The sequence below is a fragment of the Schistocerca gregaria genome, chromosome 8 (genome assembly GCF_023897955.1).
Source record: "Schistocerca gregaria isolate iqSchGreg1 chromosome 8, iqSchGreg1.2, whole genome shotgun sequence".
Taxonomy (NCBI): domain Eukaryota; kingdom Metazoa; phylum Arthropoda; class Insecta; order Orthoptera; family Acrididae; genus Schistocerca; species Schistocerca gregaria.
The window spans coordinates 444,661,828-444,667,636 of record NC_064927.1 but is presented as its reverse complement, the minus strand read 5'-3'; the positions used below and the strand labels follow the sequence as shown (position 1 = coordinate 444,667,636).

At 42.8% G+C, this 5,809-nt stretch overlaps 1 non-coding gene across 1 annotated transcript; it reads left to right on the top strand.

The window, feature by feature from the left end:
* Nucleotides 1-3,947: 3,947 nt before the first annotated feature.
* Trnas-cga (transfer RNA serine (anticodon CGA)) lies at nucleotides 3,948-4,022 on the top strand. The gene has a single exon. It is a non-coding gene; the product is annotated as a tRNA-Ser (tRNA).
* The last annotated feature ends 1,787 nt before the right edge of the window (nucleotides 4,023-5,809 follow it).

Below are 5,809 nucleotides of genomic sequence, written 5' to 3'. Positions count from 1 at the left end.
TACTTAACCTAAATTATCCTAAGAACAAACACACACACCCATGCCCGAGGGAGGACTCGAACCTCCGCCGGGACCAGCCACACAGTCCACAACTGCAGCGCCTTAGACCGCTCGGCTAATCCTGCGCGGCTCTGCCTTCTATACTTCAGCAATCATTTCTCCTAATTTCTCAGTGTCATGACTAAATTTCTTCATTCACTTCTTAAGTAATCCAGTCTCCATTCACGGCGATCTTCAGCTGTTTTTAATGTAATAAGTAGTAGTCCGGTAATCTTCTTCGCTTGATCCAGCCATCTATTGGTTGTTCTTGGCTGACAAGAAAGATAAATTTCTTCTGATGCTAAGTTTTTTCAGAAGGGAAATTGATTCTTCTTTTGTCTATGTTACAAATGTCATCTTCTGTCAACATCATATATCGAAGACATCATTTCGGTCCTTGCCATCGGTTTTCATAGTCCACAACTTACAGCCGTACGAGAACACAGGGAACACCAGTGATTCGACATCGCTCATCTTCGTTGTTTTGGATGTGCCCACTTCGTCTATAAGTTATTTTAACCATTGCTACCCTGCCAAGGGCGATTCGTCGTTTTCCTTGTCACACTTACTGTGTGATTTACTCAGATATCCTACACTATCATTCACTGCATCCAGATCCTTTAAGAAACCTGTAAGTAGGATCTGATTTATACTTGGTCTATTAATAACCATTAGTTTGGTCTTTTTCATGTTAACTCTGCAGAAAAGATCCGTAAGTTCTTCCTCACTTCCTGCAATGAAGATGGCATCATCCGCAGAAAGTAGATTGTTTATTTTCCTGCAGCCATTGGAAATTTCACCATCCCAGTCATTCAGCGTGCTCCCTGATGGCATATTCTACATAGATGTTATAGAGCTGACATGACAGTATACAAACTCGTCTGGCTCCATTTGTCACATCGGGCAACTCCGAGTATTCATCATTCACCTTTTTGGTGGCAGTATCACTATTGTAAAAACCCTTTAGCAATCGTAATAAATGTGCTGGAACCCACAATTCAATGAGCACATGCCACAACTTTTACCAAACGACACAATCAATGACTTTTTCGTAATTGAAGAAACAAATGAAGGTAGGGCCCATGAGGTCACGACATTTTTCGAGCTGCCTCAAAAGTTAGGCTTGCTTCTGTAGTACCGTTACTTGTCACAAAACCTATTTGTTCTACAGATGTCTGAGACTGCAGGAGGAAATTTTTTAGGCGTTGAATCATTACGTCCAGGAGAACTTTGTTAGCATGCGATATTAATGATATAATGCAATAATTAGAGCCGTCCCTATCTGATCATTTTTGTGAAGAACCGGAATGCATGCACTCTAGTATTTAGGCCATTCGCCAGTTCTCCACGCCGTGTTACGTGTTAAATGTAAAACACGCTTGCCTTTCTCTCTCGTCACAGTCAGCATTTCCCTGAAAATACCGTCTGTACCTGGGGCTTTGTTGTTTTTCAGATGCTTGGTGGCATTCTCGATTTCACAGTATAGAATATCAGGTTGCGTGTCTCATTCCATGCAAACGTTCTGTGTCTTGATGTTATTTCCTTTGAGATAGAGGGTTTCAAGTGTCGTTTGAACAGTTTCTTCTTTCTTACCTGTAATAAGGTTGCCATTTACATCACCCACGACTTGAGCTCTCGGGTAATTGTGTTTATGTTACTGAAGAGGTCATGCGTTTGAGTTACCTTTCGATGCTTGTCTCTTGTCAGTTCGGCACTTTCGCTGTACTTTGGAGCTAAGCACATTGTATGGTTCTTCATCTTCAGCAGTTTGTGGTCCATATTTCTTCAGTAGTAGAGAAGTGTCCAAAATCCAGGGAGGTTTCGCTTGAGGGATATAAAAAAAAATATGTTCAAGAGGAGACCAACTGGTTGTTTCCTTCATTTTCTCCAGTGTTTGGGAGGCTACTCATTCTTCCGTTAGCTACTGTAGTTTGAGTCTCATTCTTTCTTCAAACTCTTTGAGGCTATTTTTGTCTTTAGTACGAACCTTTCCTAACCTCGCCTTGTTGATCAAATTCAGTTTTATCCGCATAGTATAATGTGATCGTGCCACAGTCTGCGCTAGGATGGACCTTGCAAACCAGGGTCGAAATACGTCTCACCAAAATGAACTGAGTCTGATTTCTAAACCTGTCTCTTGGAGATATCCATGTGTTATTACATCGTGGCTGATTTTATAAAATGGTATTACACATAGATAAGTTGTTACGCACATAATATTTTAGTTTCGTGCTAGGCCGTCGTGATTATCACTAAGGCAGTCAGTGAGACCCATTTGAATAAATACAATTTATAGGATGTAGATTCTGTTCAAAAAGGCGGTAGTTAAACATTTGATGTGCGTGAGGAACATATTCATGAATTTTTAATTTGTGTAGACTGTCTCTTTACGTTTTTGATCTGTTCAGTAACTTTCTAGTGTCGTAAAGTACCTTCACTTGGAAATTTTTCAAGCCTGATGTGAGTCCTTGTCTCTAACGTATACGAAGGTAATTTGTAATGTTTCCGATGTTCCTGATAATAAGGACAACATCTTCACTTTTATGCTTCGCGTGCCCTCGATCGAAGTATCATCTCATGCAGTGCTCATCATAGCTCGTTCCTCAGGGCCACAAGAATCTACAGTCTCTGGCATTCAGCACTGGTGCTTGAGCCGCCTCCTCTACATACCCTCGGGCCTTCTTCCCTCATTTTGTATCACGGATAGCTCGCGAAATCTAATTCACGATTTCAATTAAGGAGGCCCGAGACGCAGAAAAAGAAGGGACCACGCCAAATGAGACGTGCTACGCGTCCTTCACCGGAGATGAGGGGAGGGAGCTAAGGAGGCGGAAAAGACGTGCCGTGGGGGTCTCCGCTTTTTCATTACGGGGCTCCTCGTCCGTCTCGCCGATAGGCAACTGTTGCATCGCGGGGGCGATCCAGATATTTGCATTTCTTTTAATGAAAAGGCTCCTTTTAATTATGCGCACAACGTTAGTCGTGTCTGGAAAGGTAATTATTAAGTGACTATCTTAATTTAACTTCTGTATTAAATTGGAGTGATGATTCATCTGGCAATTACACTGACCGACAGGAAGTGCCGTTTATTTGTTACGCCTCAGCTACAGCGAGGTATTGGAGCAGCAGTCACACAAATCATGGGAGAATTCTTGAGGAAGACTTGTGATGACAGAAATTTATTTACCTATTAATTTATATATATCTGGTTGCTAGGAACCGTAGGAACCAAAACAGTTAGGTCATGGAACGAATCAGAGCATGACGTCCAGAAAGCTGATCAGAAAATTTGAAAACAAAAGGAACAAAGGACTTTAAATAAAACACAAAAATGGTGAGAGAGTATACGAGTAAAAAACATATCTCAAAGCAAACTTCTCCACTACATCGTGGAACCCCTGCACCACCTGTGTGCCACAAGGAAACGTTTAATTAAGAATTGAACACTTGGGCTTGTTGTTGTGGTCTGGTTTGATGCAGCTCTCCATGCTACTCTGTCCTGTGCAAGCTTTTACATCTCCCAGTACCTACTGCAACCTACATCATTCTGAATCTGTTTAGTGTATTCATCTCTTGGTCTCCCTTTACGTTTTTCCCTCCACGCTGCCCTCCAATGCTAAATTGGTGGTCCCTTGATGCCTCAGAATGTGTCCTTGCAGAACTAGCACTCCTGAAAGAAAGGATACTGCGGAGACATGGCTTAGCCACAGCCTGGGGGATGTTTCCAGAATAAGATTCTCACTCTGCAGCGGAGTGTGCGCTGATATGAAACTTCCTGGCAGATTAAAACTGTGTGCCCGACCGAGACTCGAACTCGGGAAGGTTCGCAGAAGAGCTTCTGTAAAGTTTGGAAGGTAGGAGACGAGATACTGGCAGAAGTAAAGCTCTGAGTACCGGGCGTCAGTCGTGCTTCGGTAGCTCAGATGGTAGAGCACTTGCCCTCGAAAGGCAAAGGTCCCGAGTTCGAGTCTCGGTCGGGAACACAGTTTTAATCTGCCAGGAAGTTTCATATCAGCGCACACTCCGCTGCAGAGTGAAAATCTCATTCTGGTACCAACAAACTGTCGGACCCCTGATACTCGATATCAGTGATTATTCCGTTCCAAAGACGGACACTCAAACTATTAAGCAGGTGGTTATAATGCTTTGACTCAACAGTGCAGAAAGCATCGCTCGTGCAACCCTCAGCTTGTCCTTTCCTCACATGATATCCTGCGAACCATGGATCTGAAGGGCAACAGGCAGATTCCATATTCCTGCATTACCGAAAAACACTTGACACGATGCCCCACTGCAGGCCGTTAACGAATAGGGATATACGGAATATGTGCCCATATATCTGAGGGGCTCGAAGACTTCTCAAGTAGCATTACCGTGTATTTTGTCCTCACTGGAGAGAGTTCATCAAACTCAAGGATACTGTCAGGAGTTCCCCAGGGAAGTGTGATAGAACCGCTACAGACAGCACTATGCAGCTGTAGGGGAATGCGTCAGCTTTGAGTGACTGTAGAAAGATACAAGATGACTCACACAAAACCTCTAGTTGCTGTGATGACAAGGAAACAAAGGTTAGGGTTTTAATCGCACATTGGCAACGTTATCTGAGTTCCAGCTGGGAGATTGGGAAACCAAATCCTACGTGTCTTTTTAAAAACAGCCATCTCGGAATTCACCTGCATTGATTTAGGGGCATGACTGCGAACCAATATCTGGGTGGTCGAAAGAGGGTCTGAAACCATCTCCTGCCCAGCCTGCAATCACTGCCCCTCATCATCGATGCTTAACAAGATGTACACCAATGTACAGGAGTACATAAATTGTAAACTTTATGTCCAGACAAACACAATATTGGTTTCTTAAGGCGCAAGAACCATGAACTGTTTACACATGTAGAAAAGATGACCATTCGCAGGAGGAGGATTGATTTTTACAGCCACATTGCTCGTAAGACCCCCACAAGGTTGAAATGCCGCATCTTCCACTATTTTCTGAACACGAAAACCAAATAGATGTTGTGTACCGAGGTAGAAGACGACCTGTGTGAAGTAAAACAGCAGGATATCCCGGAAACGCTCAAGAAAAAAGTCAAAGAGTACCTTGGTTTCGAAGAAAAAGTTAAAACTAAAAACTGAAAGCGGCTGAACAGCATAGGAAACGAATGCAGAACACTGGGCTATAAATCCCGGCCCAAGGAAAAAGAACAGTGCAGCTGAAGTAGAGCGCTTCGCATATAGCCGATACGACAAGAGAAAGAAAGCAATATTAATCTCTAACAGTCACTTTCTCTTTGCGACTCCCATGTGCAGCAAAAGTCTCTGACTACGGGACAGATTATCACTTTTTGGCCATAAGCTTTTGAATGAGTGATAGTCGTTTATAAAAATATAGTTAAACACAAGAGTCCCCTTCAACTTCGCTCGACTGAATGTAAAAATATGTATTGTAACGTTAACAATTGTCGTTATCATTGTTCAATTAGACACGCTGTGACGTTACTTGTGTGATATCCCGTCGACCTATTATAGATACTGCATGAGAAATGATATGCGTCAAAGATAAGCGTCAGATATGACACACATCGCATCTGCCCGTTGTGAAAGACGACCTTCTTTAGGAGCCGTAGTACTACAAGGCTTCGTAGAAAACTTGGAGTATTCCGGACGTTAGTTTCCTGATCGTGTTGTAGCAAAAGTGAAACTTTCACCTTTTATGTCTGATATGTCTAAAATAATACGACGGATGGGGTTATGTACACGATTCCAAAACCTCT